We start from the raw sequence: 19119 nt of genomic DNA, 5'->3' as shown, positions 1-19119 counted from the left end.
CTATATCCCTATCAGTGGAAATCTGTCTCTGTTATACAAACAGACAGCAAAGAGATAATATTTGTTTTACAATTACAAACATGTCATTTTAGTAGAGCTTCCTTCCCAGGCTCCAGTTTTTTTATATAGCAAATATTTCAGATGTGATACCACTTTTTTGTAAGCTTACCTTCATAATTTGCTGTCTAATTTAGTGACACTCACAGGAAAAGTCCTATTTATGAACAATACATTTAAAGAAGGTGTTAGCAGAGGAGCCTCTGAAATACCTCCCAACCACAATTTTTTTTTTAATCTTGCTGCATTATTCATCATTGTCAGCTCTTTCAGAATTCATTCCTGTCAGTTACTGCATGAGCTTTTTTGGATTATTCTGTACATCTGGGTGAATTGACAGGCAGACGTATTTAGCATCTCTTACTACATTGAGTACCAATTAATGCAACCAGTTATCTGATCTAAGCTCCTGGGGAAAAGCCATACTGGATCAAAAGCTACTTTTTAAAATTAGTCCTTTTGACTTATTTTGCATATTATGATTAAAAATCTCTTACCTGCTGAATTTTCCTAGAAGAAAAATACTCCTTAGCCCAAAAGAGACTGTACCTCAGCTTAGGGCAACAACTAAAAATCTCTATATGTAGTTATGAAAAAATAGGATTGCGTTAAAGAAGGAAACTTAAGTGATAGCCTTGTAAGGGACCTGGGCAGGTTGCTGTTCCCGAGGACCCCAGGCTCCTTTGAAATAAAGCAAGGTAACATTTCTACTTAGTTCAGTTTGTCACTGGCACAGAGGGTCCTTCCTACCTCTTCTCTCATTACTATACTGATTTGTGCAGTAATTTCTCTCAATATTCTCTCAGTGTTAATACTGAAGAAGAGGAACTGCACATGCATATCTTTTATATTAATTTTATCAGTTTTATATTAATAAAGTTTCCCTTATTAGAAGTAATTTATTTATTTCTGTTCAGGCTGATCTCCTGCCAAATGGTAAACCTAGAGCAAGACACAAGGGTAAGTCACAGCGATAATTTTGTACCCTGCAGAACTCTTTACAATGTTCACACAGGGTTAATATATACATGTTAATGAGCATTCAAATTTGTTCCCATAATCTGTCAGAGGGAAGTGGCTACATTCATAAGGCATGATCATCAGTGCATAACAACCACTTAATGTAACACAAAATACTTCCAGGAAAATTAGATGACCATTAATATGTCCCTGACTTTAGTCTCACAAAATTTCAGGATCACTGCTTTGCCTTCCAGCTGTTCCCAATCCTCTATGAATTACAAATTGCCCTGAGAGAAGAAGAGTAAATAATATTTACTGCAGCACACACCAGTAATTAGCCCACACAGACAGACAGGGCAAAGTGGCAAGAAGGGAACAAATTGCCCACTGCCTTTCACAGACCTAAACGAGCTAAAATGTATTTTTGCCCTTTGGCAAATGGCTCTGTCACTCTTGCTTCCCCCACTAACACCAGAGGGGAGCAACCCCAGGGATCAACCCCAGCAGAGCTGAAAACCCCTGAAGGAGAAATCCATGTCCCCAGATCTGCAAAGATTCTGGGCGACCCTTGTTTTATTTGCCTGTAAGCACACTTCTGAAAGAAAGGTCAAACGCTCTGGACAGCTCTCCATGGACACACAAGCCAGGCTGCCAGAAAGCCATTCCCTCTTAGGAATGGATTCTCATCCAAGATTAAGGAGGAGAGCAATCTCTTCTGCTGCTTACGCAGCATGCTCCACTGAGAGGCTGCTAAAGCCTCTCTGAGGGTGACACACCAGATATTAACAATTCAGAGTATTTTCCTGAAACTGAGTATTTACTCATAAGAGGGGGGAAATATGAATATCTACACGACACAGAACACCTCCCTCACCTTTCAAATAATATTTTTAATGATAGGCTGTGATTAATGACTCCAGTGTACACAGTGTGTTATTTTGGTGATGAAAAAGAAGGACTGTTTTAAAGAGCTTACTACTGCTGGGAGGAAACAAAAAAAGAAGGTAAAACTATATTTTACAATAATGGAGAGAGTTATAACTCACTTTCAATCTGTTAATATAGATATCTGCTGCTGATTCACAATGAAAATAGCAACCAAAATGGCAACTAGCATACCAATTATCCCACTTTCAGAATTAGGAACAAAATTGTATGCCAATATTAAGATATATATTCAAATGCAGGAAGATAAAAGAACACAATGTTAAGGATCCCCTAGTGAATATGAAGTAGTCCTCAAACAAATACAAAGAAAATTAACATGGTTCTCACTTCAGTGCCCTCATGCACCTGTAGAGAGCAGCCATGGAGTGACTGATTTAATTTATCTGGCAAAAGGTTTTACAGGCATGCTTTTTGAAGTTCTTGGATCTTATTTCTACAGCCCAGCGTATCTAAGATGAAAAGAACAAGGAGAAATCAATGTGCTGTCTTCTGTGTACCACACTGACTGAGCTCACCCTGCTCCTCCTCTGGGGCAATCTCCAGTGATTGCAGCAAAGCTGTTACAGAACACATGGGGAAACAATTCAGGAACGTGAACCTTTTCAGTGAAACCCTGCACTGTGCAAAAGTAGCTTTGATTCAGTTAAGAAAGAAAACTAAGCATTGTGTGTATGAACAGCATGGTTGTTATTAGGACCTGATCTCTTCCAGTTCTCGAAATCAGGAGCTGTTCTCAGGAACAGCCCTACTTGTTGTGCCCAGGAGGAAATGGATGGGAATGAGGATCTCCTGCCTCCAGCCTTGTGTATGCCAACACTTGTGCTTGCAAGAACTTGGCCTCATGGAATGATTTGATAGTTTGATCACCATTTTGGATTTTTCTGAATTAATATTACGGGCTCAGGATCCAAAAGTATCAGTGCTGCCTTTGGAACAGGACCCTGAGCAGAGATGTAGAGAGGAGGTGAACATGCTGCTGAATGGGAACAAATATGCCCAACATTCTTCAAAGCTTCTCTTCTGGTTGGTTCTGGTTCTCCTCTCTTCTTGGCAGCAGCCTGAGAGAAGGCAGCAGCATGTGATAGGGCTGGGACAATTGGAGTGGGGCAGTAGGAGGGAGGCAAGGATGTTAGTGGAGAGAATGCTCCTGACATGAATTATTTCACCCTAGATGAGGAAAAAACAACCTACCAAGGGATTGGGTACAGAGGGAGCAAAGCAATTCTGCCTCCCTTTCTTAGCAATTTATTCAGAATATTTGGGGGTGGAATCAAATAAAGCTGCTCTTAGCCTCTTTTATTCAAACCATGGAGGGAAAGGGAAAGGGAAAGGGAAAGGGAAAGGGAAAGGGAAAGGGAAAGGGAAAGGGAAAGGGAAAGGGAAAGGGAAAGGGAAAGGGAAAGGGAAAGGGAAAGGGAAAGGGAAAGGGAAAGGGAAAGGGAAAGGGAAAGGGAAAGGGAAAGGGAAAGGGAAATCCCATGAGCAGTGAGCAAATGCAGGCTATTTTCTTGTGTGTCTGTGAAGTGTAGCTGTTTGAATTCGGTATCTAAACTTAAACTCCAATTTTGGTTTTCTCTGAAAGGATTGCCTATTTTCTACTAAAACTGAAATAAAACCCCAAACCAAACTCCAAACTAGAAATACTAGGTTTTTCGTTATATGAAGATACTTGCAAGGTCTTTGTCCTCTATTAGGCCGCCAATTTTCACCAGCTCTGTCTCTCATTTCTTTAGACAGCTACAGACAAAACTGCCCAGCAAGTTCAATAGTGGAAGAGGGAAGAAAAGCCAATAACACCATCACACATACCACTGGATCAGAGCCACTAGCCCTCTCCCAAGCATTTCCTCACCATAATGAAAGCTGTCACTGCCAAGCTTACCTGGTCCTAAGAACTGCTCACACAGGAGGAAGCAGGCACTGTCAGTCTCTATACTGACCAGGAGGAGGAAGATCAAGTTAATGCTGAACAGAGGTAACCAACCCTAACTCAGCCAGTCCAGATTGCAGTTTTAACACACAAAAATAAAAAAAAATTAATTACTTAGAAAGGCTTGTCTGGCTGAGAACTTTCCTCCACTTTTGCCACTTGCAGTTCCTGAGTATGTTAGACACTTCAAGAGATTTGATTTATTTCACACCCAAGTGTTATAGATAAGTGGAGAACATTTGCTTGTGAATGCTAATGCTCAGTTTTAACATTTTAACATTTGCAAACTTAGTAACAATTGTGTTCAAAACTAGTATGGCAAAAGACTATAGAGACACACAATAGAGACATTAATTTTCTTTTTATCTAGGGGAGAAATTTCTAGGGAAAAATTCTGTTCCTGGTATAGCATTATAGCAAATACTTAAATGGCCTTCATAGATTTGTGCCTCAGTCTAAGATTCTATTCTTAACATTTCACTTCACTGTGATTCTATTTGAGTATTAAAATTGAGCTAAACTATAGACCAGCTAAATAAAAAACTGCATTGAAAGAAATCATATAACTCAACACTTATTTCAAGAATCCAAAATGGATATTCAATTTTCTTTGATCAAACTGAATGACTTTCCTTTTTGAGGCAACAGAAACAGCACTTGGGATTCCTACTTACTCTGAATTTACTCCATCATTGCTAACTGTTAGCAGTCTTGCAAGACACTATGTCACATAGAGCACAGCTTCTACTTAAAGGTACAAAAAATGCTGTAATTCTTAAAGGAAAAATAGATTTTGAGGTTTACTGGACACTGAAGGATCATTCTTTGGGACATAACTTGTCCTGTTGCTATCAAAGAGCAATGGATATGCAGTCATGAAAGTTACTGAGATCACCTTAAGTTACAGGAATGCAACAAATTGGGATCTGTGGTATTACCCTGTTAAATCACAGTTACCCATCAACCCAAAGCTTACTTGTATTTTCAGGTGCCTCAAATCACTCTAAAACACTGTAGAAAGCCTGGCTGCTACAGGATTATAATTTAGGCCTTGTTGCCTCCATGTGTCTCCATTAATTTCTTTTTTACTTGATGGTTCAATGTTTTTGTCATTGATAGACCTAATTGCCAGAGAATCTTGGGCTCAGTGGCATGGCAGTAAGTTCTATATATGGTAGTAAATTTACTCTGCCAGTGATAAAAATGAGTACTTTTGTATGTTTCAGATTCTTTGTATTTTAGGTGCATCAAGCATCTCCTTAAATACATCACTTGATTGCCTTCCTCTATACCCTGATTTCACATATATTTCATACACTTCTTCAGCTCCTCTGTGAAGCAAGGTGTCCCTGTCTATTAGGTTTATATTCCTATGAAAAACTTTCATTACATCTAATAATTTTTGTAAGAAGTCCATAAGCAGAAAAAAATGTTACAAAAGAGAGTGAAACAGGGGAAAATATTCTTATATGTATATCAGAAATTTGCATGTAGAGTTTCTGTGAGCATATGTGCACAGGCAGAATAGCTGAAGCATTAGCACTTCACAGGTGTGAGACCACAAGACTACAAAGAACATGTGAGTTATAGGATTATCCTATTATATATTATTGCTTCCAAAAATTCAGCTCTGTAGATAGGTGAATATTTGATGTCAGTGCATATATGCACTTATGCACTCCCACCCATGCACCCACACATTATGCCTCAGGAAGCTTTATGCATGTGTAATAAAGTATGCTACATCTACAATGTACGATTAATTTTATTATTTCTTATATTCTCATTTAGACATCCAGTCACACTTCGACCATCACTGCAGATAAAGAAAACTTCGGTGAATTTTTTGAAAGCCCTTTCCATCCTTAAATGTTATGGATTTTTTTTTCATTTTTAAACTAGTAATATTGCCATGATACACTTTTGTTGACATAGTCCATCAATCATTTCACTGCCAGTTTACCTAGATTTGTGAGGTCTCTTTGTTATGTGTTTTTCCCACTCTATTGCACTTTAGGTGAGCTTTACCATCATTTGGAGTGTATTTGACAGCATTCATAGTGCAGCTCTGCAGTCATCACTTGGCTGGCCTTTTGTCAGCATGGTACTTTGGTATTTACCTGTAGTCCTTGCTTTTCTATGGCTTGCTGCTCCCTAATCATAGTTCCCTCACCTCATGATACCTGATTTCAGTAACACGCCCCACTTCAGGAATTTTGACAGAACTAGCTTTTAAAAGTCCAAATAAATTGTTTCAAGGTTTTTCACTTTAGATACGGCTATGCTAGCATTTACTATAAAGGATCAGTAGATTGAAAACACCACTTTCTTTTATAGCATCAATGTTGATTTGTGAGTATTACATCTCTTCCCGTTCCTATTGCTTTCTAATAATTTCCTTTAATTACTGTTTCATCCTCTTACTCAATAGTGACACTAGACAAACTTGCTTATCATTTCCACATTTTCCACAGAGTCTTTGTTAGATAGAGGACTGCAATTTGCTACCATAAGGTCTGCTTCTAAAATACCACTGTGCATTTTGTTAACAACACAACCATTTTGTTCATGTGTTTCCACAGAATACTTGCTGGAACAGCAGCCAAGTTTTCTTTTAAATAAGCTGCTGCTTAATTGTAACAGCTTGTTCTAACATCTCTTCTTTTAACACCTTGGTCTCGCAAGGTTTCAGCTTTATTTGCTGGAAAATAGCTATTACCACTGTTTTCCATATTCAAAATGAACACAAGAAAATAATTTTATTCAAAGACTTTATCTACCTCCCTTACAACTTTAAAGGGACATAGGTATGTCTGGGAGAGAGGGGTGAGAAATCTAGATTTAAATCCCTCATCTGTGCCTTTGATCCAAGGACTAGATGGTCCCAAAATACACAAATCAAATTGTCTTTGGATTTTGGCAATACCAAGCAACAAAATTACCACAATTTAATTATCGTAATTGAAAGCATTGTTTGTTTTGTTTGAAAGGCAAACCCTTTCACATTTTCTCAGTTTCTATATACTATACATTTTTCTACACACTGACCCAAAAGATAGATGGATCAAGTTTTTTACTAGTAATATGTAACAGTTAGGCCAGAGGTTTTTAGGACAATTGTGAATTTAGGAGTCTAGATTTCATCAAAATTCCCGCTTTTACTGAAACCTCCTCATCTGCATCTCCTTATCGTGCATCTCACTGGAATCTGGAGTACCTGAGGAAGCAAACAAAGCCCCAAGGAAGTATTGGTGCCACCACTGCTTCTGAGTGACTGATTTTTCTCTTGGACTCTACCACGAAAGGAGAACACCTGTTTGTTGTTTTGAGAGCAAGCTGTCCTGGGTTCTCTGAAAGCCTACTCCAGGAGGGGGCTCACAGGTTTGAAGGCATCTCTAGTCAGCCCAAAATAACACTGCCTGGAGGGAAGCAGATCTAAAGCTCTCTAACTCCCTGTTGCTACCTAGACAGCTCTTGTTTTCGCCTTTACAGGTTCTGTTCCATGGTGCTAATTTTCCTCACACATTGTAGAAAGAGCAGATCCACCTCCCTAAGGAAAGCCTTACTGGGTGAAAGAACACCTTGTAAATCCTCCTTATGACTGCAGAATGAACTATTTATTACTGTTTAAGCATATAGATTACATCCAACTATGTATCTTTAGCTCTCTCCCCTCGATCCTGCATAGCCCTGGCAAGATCCCACACTAAACCTGCTAATGATATTTCTAAGGCAATAACACTTTTGCTAACTTGGGATTTGATGTCTATTTCCCCCTCTTTCTTCACCTTACAGCATTAGCACTGTTGCTAACTTGGGAGACTGTGTGTCTAATAAAGTTTTGTAAACTTCAAGTGCAGCTGCCAGCCAATGACCTGTTTCAGGTCCACAGGTGAGTGGCTGCAGCCGATGAAAGATATAACCATAAGGAGGAGGGGAAGCCCAAAGCACTAAGGAGGATTTCTGCAATCAGAGGAAAAGAGGAAGCTGATGTTCTGGATGGAGGACAGCAGGAGTTTCTCTAGAGGCTGTGGAACAAGGAAAGAAACCTTTGGCCCAGGACTAGCCTAGAAATGAGTAAAGAAAAGTTTGATCTGGGTGGACTGCACTACTTATTAAAAGATCAAAAATAGCAAGAAACCTGAAATCTCTTACTTAGTCAGCCCTTCTCCTGTGGGAAGCAGGGCTCAAAAAAGACTGGGAAATACAAGGCTCAATCCTTCCTCTCTACTGAACTCTTAGTTCCTATTGACAGTTGTTTTGGTTTTCAGGGAATGGCAATTTGGTCAGTTGTTCTTCTGTGCCCTCTTTCTTTGAAACTTTAAACAAAAATCAACAAAACCTCATTAAAAAGTCAATTAATCAAAGCAAGACAGAGGAATAGCTCCATTAAACTGTGCAAGACTTAGGCGTGTTTGCATGAATATTCATAGCAAACTCTCCTGCTACCTCAGTCTGACAATCCCTGTTTATTCAAAAGCAAAGTTACAAGCCAATAGATAAACTAATCAAAGGACTTACTCTACAGATTTGCCATACATTGTTCATGAAGTTGGACATTTATGCTATTCCCTTGAGTCATTTCATACCAAAATGGAGCTCTAGCCTAGCATTTCATTAGATTCATAAGCAATATAGGCTGAAATAGATGAATAAAGGCAGAAAAGTATTCAATTTTTTGCAGGCAACTTTCCAATTGGAATGTTTTTCATTTCTGTTCAGAATTCAAATGTTGCTTGTGTTTTACCAATGTGAAATGTGAATCTACACACATTTCAATTCATTTCATGGAGCAGTGACTCTAGAAAGTTGCCTGGATACATAAGATGACTTAAGGTAATAGAAGGAAAGTGTCATAGTCACTCTTAATTTCCCAGAGCAACTACAGCAGCAGGAATTGCAGTTACCAGCAAATAACATAGTGGCCTGAAGGTGAACATATGGTATTTGTCATACTGCTCAGCTGTGAAACTTGCCAATATGACCATAGGAGGGAAAAATCCAAACCAAAACAAAAGAAACCATGTCAGTGGAGTATATTACTAATTTGATGTACGTAAACCATGTTATCAAAGACTGGAAGTTAAATTAAAATATGAGTGTAGAAAATTCTGAAACATTTTAAATGAAAACAGTTTCTCTTTTTATTGCAGGAGGCCATGTAGTTGCTCATGGTAAGAAATTGAAATAATTGAAATTTAGAAAGTTTAATTATACCCCAGTGCAGCAAATAAGAATTTTTATCTCATTGTACTCATATGAAGGATGGTGTGGGCGAGCATATGGATCTTAGAGATGATTAAATTAGTAACTAATTTACCACAAAAAGAGAAGAAAACAGACATATAAATAAAAGTTGGAAACAAAAAATGTCTTTTGTTTTACAGATATGACTAAAAATAGAACATACACAAAATTTGATATTTTAGATATAGTAAGTAACATATTTAGATAAACATACTAGTAACTCTTACTTAATATAATTTCCCTTATATTTTAGCAAAACTTGTACCTGATTGGATAAGGATGGTGGATCTTGCTTCTCTGCTAATGAAATCTGTGACTAACAGATGGGTGGTTGTGTTTGAAGTATCAATTTTCACTCACTGTGAGCCTTTTGATGGTCAGCCACTCTCTGATCTTGGGAAGATGTGATGGTTGGGCACTGGAAGAGCTCCCCAGCAAGATGGCCTCAGCACCAACCTGACAGAGTTCAAAACATGCTTGGACAACGGTCTCAGAGGCAGGTGTGACTCTTGGCATTGCCCTGTGCAGGACCAGGACTTGATGGTCTTTGTGGGTCCCTTCCAACTCAGCATATTCTATGACTGTGATAATAATGGTCCTTTCTTGAAAGGATAGATTTTACCTTTTCAGAATGCATAGAAGCTACTGCAGCAGAGACACTTTGGAAGATCTACCAAAAATTAGGGTCCAAAAGTCTTATGTGGGCTGATAAACAAAGGAACAAGTTTTCCAAAGTGCTCAGTTGGCAATAAATTCCCTTCACGAGACTGCTGATGAGAGCTCAGCACTGTCAGGAAGAGGTTACTTACTTAAGCATGTATGTTGGAAAGTTTCCCTCAAGTGCATGGGATTACAAATATGAAAATGTCTTGCTTACTTAAATCAAAGTCAGGGTGAAAATAACCCTGGCTGAAATGATGGTTAACTGATTCATCTATATATTTTTTATAATTAGCTGCTACAAGACCTTATTGAGGCTAAGGACCAAGCATATAATGTGCTGTACATGCAAAGTTGTCTCGGTTTAGAAACGCTTCTTGGTTATCGTGGGATGCTGGTGTAATTCAGGCTGGGAGGTACCTTGGGCAGTCTCCAGTCCACGTCCTGGCCCAAAGCAAGGCCAGGGCTGGAGCCAGAGCAGGCTGCTCACGGCTTGGACCAGCTGGGGCTTGAAACCCTCTGAGGATGGGGACGGCACAGATACTCAGGGTGACCTGCTCCACTGCCTCCCTAATAGGAGGACAGTTTCTGTTTATCCACAGCCTGAAACACTCATTTCAGTTTATATCTTGTTATAAATGCCACATATTTTTCACATACCTGATGCCTCTTGTCCTCCAACCCTGCACTACACAACCTGACTCCTTCTTCTGCTTGGAGGTGCTGTGAGGTGTCTCTCAGGCTCCTCAGCTCTTCAAGTGGGGCCTGTGGTTGCAAAAGCCAAATCTCTTGCTGACAACAGTTATGCAGGCAGCTAAAGCCCCTTCCCCAAAGTGGCGGGATCCAGGAGAAAAGCAGCAGGACCTCTTCTGGCCCTGGCAGAGGTGTCTGTGCAGAGCAGCGGCCCCAGGCTCTGCGCAAGGCCCCTCAGCAGGCCAGGCCAGGAGACAGGGCCTCTGTCCCTCCTCCGCCACGCCTCGGGGCCTCCTCCTGCTGCTGCCCTGAGTCGGGGGCGCCTCCCCGGGCACAGCTTTCTGTGCCCACCTGCCACAGGGCACCCACACTCCTGGCAGGCCTCTGGATGGAGAGACAGCCCCCTGCCTTTTCCAGGAGTTGGAAACCTCCAATCTTGCCTGCCATGGCAGACCGTGTGTGCTCCACAGCACCCACCTGGCCCCTCCTCTCTGCTCGGGGCTTGGGAGGGGCCTCTCAACCTCTTCTTGTGAGATCTTACACAAAGCCTCCAGTTCAGCATTGAAAGAACATAAATAACCAGACTTCACTCTGCATGGCATCATTTTATATGACCTTATATCCTGGAAATCATAAAACTGGTTATGGTTAGATAATCTCTCTCCTTTCTCCAATGTGGGCTGGACCCTGAAAGCAGAGTAACTAAGGATTTGTGGGAAAAACTGTCTGAAATAGAGAGATCCAAGAGATCCAGCTTTTATCTGCTGGTCTTATGTTGGTCTTTGGGGAAATAACAGGGCAATAACATCTTAGCTCTGTGTTGGGACAAGTTCCCAGCTGGTGCTGACTGGCAGGACTCCAGTAAGAGTCCCTATCCCTGAAGGTATTTAAAAGATGTGTGGATGTGCCACTTAAGGACATGGTTTAGTGGTGAACTTGGCAGTGCTGGGTTAGCAGTTGGACCCGATGACCTTAGAGGTCTTCTCCAACCTAAATGTTTCTATGATTCTATTTCTTCAACTCCTGCTGGGATCAGACCTCCTGCTCTCCTCCTTCTCCCAGGGACAGGCACACCCCTCACCCATGTCACCTCTACCCCTGGGGTTATGTCAGAGGCAATGGGCATCTGGGCTGTGGACAGAGCATCCCCTGTCCTTCAGCATGGCCCTCCTCCCTGGCAGCCTTGCAGCATGACTTGCTCAGCCATTATCACCCCTGCCACTAAGTTTTAAACAGGTTTGGCTAAACCCTGATAATTTTGGGTATGAACTCTAGTAAACTGGTTTAAATTCAGCCTGCAGTGACTCAGCTGGCATTCATAAACACTAGCGTAACAAAAAACTAATTTTAAATCCATCACTGTGTGTACAGTTGCATCAGTTTAATCGGAGCTGCTCCCAGGCAGAGTTAAGCTAAGCTGGCTGGCTCTGCTTGGTTGCAGCAGAGCCTAGGTCTGGAAAAGCTGATGTACAGATACAAATAAGACCATCAGTTATAATTATAAAGTACTTCAGCTTGGGTATTTCGTGCTGCAGGGTATAAATTAATCACCCATTGCCACGCCAAACAAGCCTTTCCTCGTGTGCTTTTGGGGGAGCTAATGAGTGCTTCCCTCCAAAACACCTGCTGCCATCCAGGCTTGGGACCTGCTGTCCTCTCGGGAAGGCTTGTGAGCTGGACAGAACACTACCCACTTCCATAAAATAATTACAATTCTCAAGAAAAACACAGTGATGTTATCATTAAATTGGGACCAAATCCAAGGTAATAGAGAGCACGGAACAAGCGGTCCCCTTCCACCGGATCAGATGCCTTTCTTGGCATTAACTGGGAGTGCGTCAGCAGGGGAGGTAACTCTGTTAGCTAAATGAATAACGTTACCGAAGTTTCTCAGGTTGTCTGTGCCAAATATGTGTTTAATCGGCCTAACTTGGAAAGGCTATAAAGGATCGTTTTATTAATCTCTAAGGTCAGGATTTTAGCAAGGATTTTGAATTATTAAAGAAACTGGCTGATAATTGGGGCAGGAGGTAGAGTCACGCTCACCTTTGAAATCACAGCATCAGCAAAACTTTCTTGAGATCTATTACTGGATTCAAAGGGACTGAGACATGCATTTAGACAGGAGAACTGCATTTTCTGTTGAATGATTTAAAATATAGCAGTAAAATCCATGTGGATCCAGCATGTTTTAGCATTTGCCGAACAGTTGTCCATGCTACTTTCATTGCTTAAGAGACACAGGTACAGCACTGTAACCAGATATTTAACGTTTCCTGACTTCTATTAAGTGGAAATCATTAAACATGAAGCCTTACCAACTTGAACAATTGTCCTGAGATATAAAACACGACTTTGAGAGTTCGTCCTGAGAACACCTCAGGGATGCAGGCAGAGAAGAGAGAGTGGATGAGCTCTCCTGTTGAGACTACCTCTTGGCAGTGTGAGTGACCTCCTTTCTGCGTTGCCAGAAGCTTTCTTCTCTTCATGAGGATGAGCTGCCTATCCTGTATATGGTTCCTCTGGACAGGAGGCAAGTTGCAAGACTTCTTGATCTTTTTTCACTAGGTGCAAGTCTCATTTCTTAGTGTCCCTTTTGTAGGCTGAATGATTAACAAGGAGTTTACTCTAGGTAGTGTCTATCCTGAAAAATGTAAACAATATGAGTTTCATTCCCTTTCCATTTCTCTAAGGATCTGAACTCCAAACAGATGGGAAGATGTGGATCATAGACCACAGATGCAACAGAATGATAAAAGGGAGCAACATCCCCTGAAGATCAGATCTAGTCCTCTAGTCCTCTAGTCCTAGATCTAGGCTGGTTGGGATAAAATTTCTATGGTTTAAAGCAAATTCTAGTGCCACATTATTGTTGGGACCTCAGTTGTACAGCATGGAGATACAGGTTGTTCTAGTTCACCTTGTTAATGGGGAGTGAAATTCACTGCAGCTCTGTTCACAACAACAGTCCAGCTGTGGCTGACAGGAATTCTCACAGCATAATAACCCAGGCATTTAACTAAAACATTGTAACATCAATCACCTATTGTCATTAAAATCCAGGATCATTTGAGTAGATCAAAGTGATAATGTCTGAAGTATTGTAAGATTTCTTTCCTTCCCTTGTCCCCACATGCCTGTAGCTCAAATTGCAATCCAGTTGTATGAAAGGGAAAAAAAATCATATTCCTATAGTGCTTGCTGACCTAATACCAGTGTTATCTTATTGGATGTGAAACCATACATCCAGACTTCATTTTCTTTTAATGAGAGTGAAACACTTGCTATGTACTTTCTTCTGCTCAAGTATTAAATTGTACAGAAGGGATATATATCTCCTATTAAACTCTTTTTTCATTTTTCCACTGCCTCTACTTTCTTAGTATCAGCCTTTGAAAAACACTTTAATAGTTCTCTGAATGAGAATGTTCTTTTTTTCCATTGCCTGAGCTCTTTCCTTCATATAAATCAAGATGTTTGGAAAGGCAATATGCCTTCAGATTATTAGAAAATAGTTACATTATTGTTTTTGAAAAGGCCAGCAGCCATAAGATGTTATTAAATGCTTTTCTGAATATATTTAATATTCAATTAAAAGGCAGAAGACATAGTTCAAATTAAATCTAAGGATGAGTAGACTTCTTTGGGAAATGCCATCTCCCAAGACTTTTAGCCGTAAGAGCAATAAGCCATTGGAATATGATTCCAAATATGATTTTATTGTCTGGAGACTCTAAATCTAGATTGGAAACAAAACCCTAGCCACTCACTTTGGCAGGGATAGGATTTTGCTCTGAACATTTCTGAACACAGTACTGAACAAAGGTGCTTGGACTTGCCATGGTTTTCACTAAAAGACTAGGGGGTATTTTAGGGACTGTTTTGTGTAGGTTGGAATTGATGTTCCAAGTGGATGAAATAGTGCTTTTAAAACCTCTGAAGAATTCCACAAGTATTAAATTTAATCTTCTAAAATATGTGTATTTTCTATCTGGGAGTACATGGTGCTTTACAGCTATTGATAAACTAAGTTTTAGTAGTCCTTTGAGATGAGTAACCACGTGGTTCCTACAGGTGTAAAAATTGAGGCACACAACATTGAAATAATTTTCCAAGAGCCACAGAAAAAAAATAAAAATATCTTTTCCTGTGGTTCCTCTGCACCGCTTCCAGCCTGACCAGGTACTTGACTGTCAGCAGTGATGCCTATCTTTCAGTCTACTACTGAGATGCATGAGATACACCCCTGTGACACACAAAAAGAAAATGAAGTTACAACAGGATGTAGGGAAAGGGATGCTGTGCTTTGGCCAACATGTGTTCCTCTGCCCACTATTCTCCAGGGTACCAGGCCAGATAATGGAAAAAGGGATAAAACCACACTAGGAAAAACAATTACTTTGAAAAGTAGAGGCTAAGTGAGAACAAGCTAGAAAGGACAATGTTTGACAAAAGTCTTGAACCAAAATTTTCTACTTCTAGCAAGGCAATAATATAATTATGTGAGAAAGAGTGACATGATGTAATTTTTGATCCCACAGACATGAGAGAAAAACAGAGATAGAAGGCACTTTGACAAGAAATCTGTAGAAATTATTTTGTTGTCTCTGATGGTTTCTGGTCGCTAATATTTTAGAACAGCAAAAATAAAAAGACATATTTAGCTTTATACAGGTATAATTGATCATAATTGATTTGATTTTCATTCACCAGCACTTATAATTCCTAGCAATACACTTGACCTGAAGTTCAATGTCCATAAACAGAGTTTACTCAGCAGTTGACCTATATCATCTCTTTGCTAAGAAATTATGGGTTGGAATAATATCCTGAGCTGTTCATTTTTACAATGTCCCTGACCATGCCTCTGAAAGGTTTTAAAAATTCATTTACAACTCAGGAATGAGTCACTGCAGTCCTTCATTATATATGGAGAAAAAAAGCCTAATGACTTCCACTGGGATGATACTGTGTTCCAGCAGAAAGACTGTAAAATCTATTTCTGCTTATGGCACTTCTCTTTTTTAACTCCTTCTTCTGACTTTCTTGCCTTGAAGAACATAAAAAATTCCTAAGAGGCACTTAAGCATTTTTTGTATCCATAGCAGCCAAAGGAAACCCATTTTAAACACTTTCCTAAAACACTTTATGGGAAAAGAAATTTTCAAGCTGTAGAGGAAAAAACCCACCTAAAATACCCTACAAAAGAAATCTGGTTTATTTATTAAAACAAAAGACCATCAAGCAAACATTTCTGCTGAAATCATATAATAAACATCCACAAATCTTAAGTTTCTTGTTTGCAGGTGTCCATGGGTACAGCAATATTAAACTGATCATCACGTATGTTTACACATTCAGCAGCACTGGAGAAGACTCGCTGATGATACCTATTTCTTATATAGCAATAGTTACTTTAACCCTTCATTTTAAGAGTGATGTAAATTATTGTTGGATATATACTAGTTAAGTATAAATATATCAAAAGATACCCATGGTAACTGTCAGTAACACTCAGCTCAGTTATCTGTATTTGATTCAGCATCCTGGTACTGTTACTTACATTGTTTCAAAAATGCAAGCATGTATTTTCAATGGTTCCATCATTATTTTTTAGTTACTTTGCCTACAAACTCATGTTTAATATGAACAAATTGTTGCTTTGAAAAAGGAAGAAAAGTAATAAAGTATATATTTCTTGTTCAGGATAGCTGCTTTCATTTCAGCATGTGTTCAGTTATTATTTAGTATGTATTTATTAATGTAACAAATCTGGCTTCAGATTCACCTCTCAGATTTCCTCCATGACTCTTCCAGTGCCACACTTCTGTGTCCTGGTCCCAGGTTTGTACATGGTAAGCACTTCAGGGAGGGCAGGTTTTTTATGGTTAATGAATGGTTATGCTGGTGTTTTGATGACCTGTAATGGCTCGTTTGGTAAAGAAACTAAAAATCTGGTATAATGCTCTTTTAAATTTCTCAATTGCTGCAGTAAAGGATGCTGGTCACTCACAACAACTTTGACATGAAAAAGGACTATTAAAACTTGTCCATGTCCATGTTTCATCTTTTGCAGGTATTTCCACTTACCCTCTATGTGGCAGGAATGAAGGAAATTCCAATTCATTTTTAGGTGAGGAAGAACAATGCATTATCTGGAAAGTGGTTCTTGATAATTAACAGTTGCAAAGGTGTCTGTGTGCACAAAAGACTAAGAGGCAGAGCAGACAGTTCTGTTATTTCAAATTTTGGCATTGGAAGAAAAGTACTGTATTTGAAAGAATGTATGAACAGATTGCTCACAAATTGAGAGCATGCTTCCAGGGACTAGAATCACACGTGCTTAAAACAACAGGGAATAAGGCTATTATCTCTACATATAGCTTTTTGTCCTTTGTGTAAGGCAGAGCAGTGAAGACACAGGCTAAGTACATGTAACTTATTACTAATTCCCCAAGAAAAGAGTCTGATGTTCAGGAAATCACAAGCAGAGAGAACATCCTGAGCTACTTAATAATAGTGGTAGAAAACATGTATTTTTTCTACATTTAGCAAGGGGAGGAATAAATTAAATCAATTTAAAAAGGAATTAGACAGTATTTTGTATGAATAATTCAAGCAAATTGCCTAAGCCTTGTTATGTGTTAATGGAGCTATAAGTTTATGGACATCTAAAACTATTCAGACAATGCGGGAAAGCTAACCAGAGACATAAAACCTTGTTTGAGCTGTATGCTTCCACAGGTGACACACAGCACTCCTAGAAACAAGGGAGGATGATGCAGCATGAGGGTGCTGGTGCAGCTGGAAACGAAATAATAAATGTGCCTGTTCCCCTAGAGAGCCATGATGGGATAATGGGACTATTGTTACCGACTGTGTGTCCTCGATGCTACTGCTGTTCCTTTTGAAGCAAGGGGAAATCTAGGAAACAATTGTGTTCATTTCTCTAGAAGGATAGGTCTAATTCTGAAGCTCTGACAGCTGTCTCAGAAGACTCTGATTTATTCTGGGACAAACTAAGGAACTTCACTTGGCTTCTATCTAGCTTCACTTCTGCTTATCCTTGAATATTTGTTACTAGTAAGTGCACCAAGCTCTAGCTGTGTCAAGTAAGAAACTTCAGCTACCTACTACCAGAACAGCTATATCTGTTTGTGCCATGGTACAGACAAGAGTGGGGACAGGGCAATTTCAGCTGAAGGATTTGGTTATTTAATAACGCCACAGAACAGGCAAATTACTGAAATGTTGTAACAGCTTGCCCTTTCAGGGAGCCTTTCTGCCACAGGCAACCCTCAAAACTGCACATTTCTTTCACTTTCACATGATCTCACTAATATTTTGTTCCTTTTCTTCTCTTCCCTCTCTCCAAAACAAAAGCAAAACACAAAAACTAGAAAAAAGCCTTTAAGCCTTGAAAAGGACACTAAACTAAGATTTCTTGAAGGTTGCTATGTATATAGCTGCTGATGGCATATGGAAGGTTCAAAGATACTACAGAGAGAACTGCTGGCACTAAAACTGACTACTTTAAAATATGTTATACCATGATCATTACCTGTGGTATAGCAAAAAGCTGCAATCTGTCTAACTCAGGTAGGGCTCTCCATTTTCCTGTGTATCAGTCCAGAAAATTAAGCATCTGCTCTCTCACTTCCTAGTGCAGCAGTCTAAGCTCAGCACTCTGAGCTGGTAGCCTGGTGCTACTAAAGGTAAGGCATGGCTACAACATGTAGTGAGGTGTTCATATTGAATGATATGGACTGATCTAATAGGGCTTCAAGTGCTCCCTCTGGGCTTGCCTCCAACCACAGCCTTCTGCACACTATCACCATAGCTAGTTAGTATTTATTTTTTATTTTAAGAAAAAAATCAAAGTCCAGTGGCCAGGGTTTCCTTCTCAACCCCTCTCCTTCTCTTACACCATCCCAGGTGACCCTCACACGGCAAAATTGGGAAGCTGAAGGACTGAGTGTTGCTTGATGTACAGAGAAGGACTTCTTGTGAAGAAAGACAGTTTGACACCGGTAAGAGGCAACTGAATAAGCTAGAATGAGGAAGGGGACAGCTGTTATAGGAAGGGTTATTTGATAGGGAAAAAATAAAAGGGACCTGTGCATCTCCCTGTGAGCTCCATCTGCCCTCGCCCAGCTCTGGCCAGTGATTCCTCATGCAGAGATTCATGGGTAGACAATGCCCAAAATATCTAATATTAAGGTGTGTACAAATGCATTTTTATTCAAGGAGAGTACCTTCTGAATGCAGGATAAATACTGATAAAAATCAAATAAAACAGGATGTTTAAAATCTATAAGGGCTGAGATGGAGCAGTAGAAAGACACACAGGGTTTCTTGATCAGTGCTCTTTTTAGGGATAGGAGTCCAAGCCAGATCCCCTTTCAATGCCACACATATCTGTCGAAGTCCAAGCAACAAACTTAATTGCAGCAGGAATTTGCTGTTTTAAACAGCATGTCTGTAAAGAACAGGAGAATGCATACAGCACATATGTGCCTCGACAGTTTTGCTAAATAAACCATGAATTTTGACAAGTGTGTAGCTGTAAGTTTGCCATGGAAATAGGATTGTATAACATCACAGCTGAAACAAAAGTTCAG

The sequence above is a fragment of the Prinia subflava genome, chromosome 3 (assembly GCF_021018805.1).
Source record: "Prinia subflava isolate CZ2003 ecotype Zambia chromosome 3, Cam_Psub_1.2, whole genome shotgun sequence".
Classification (NCBI taxonomy): domain Eukaryota; kingdom Metazoa; phylum Chordata; class Aves; order Passeriformes; family Cisticolidae; genus Prinia; species Prinia subflava.
The sequence above is the reverse complement of the archived record's forward strand: the minus strand, read 5'-3'. Positions refer to the sequence as shown.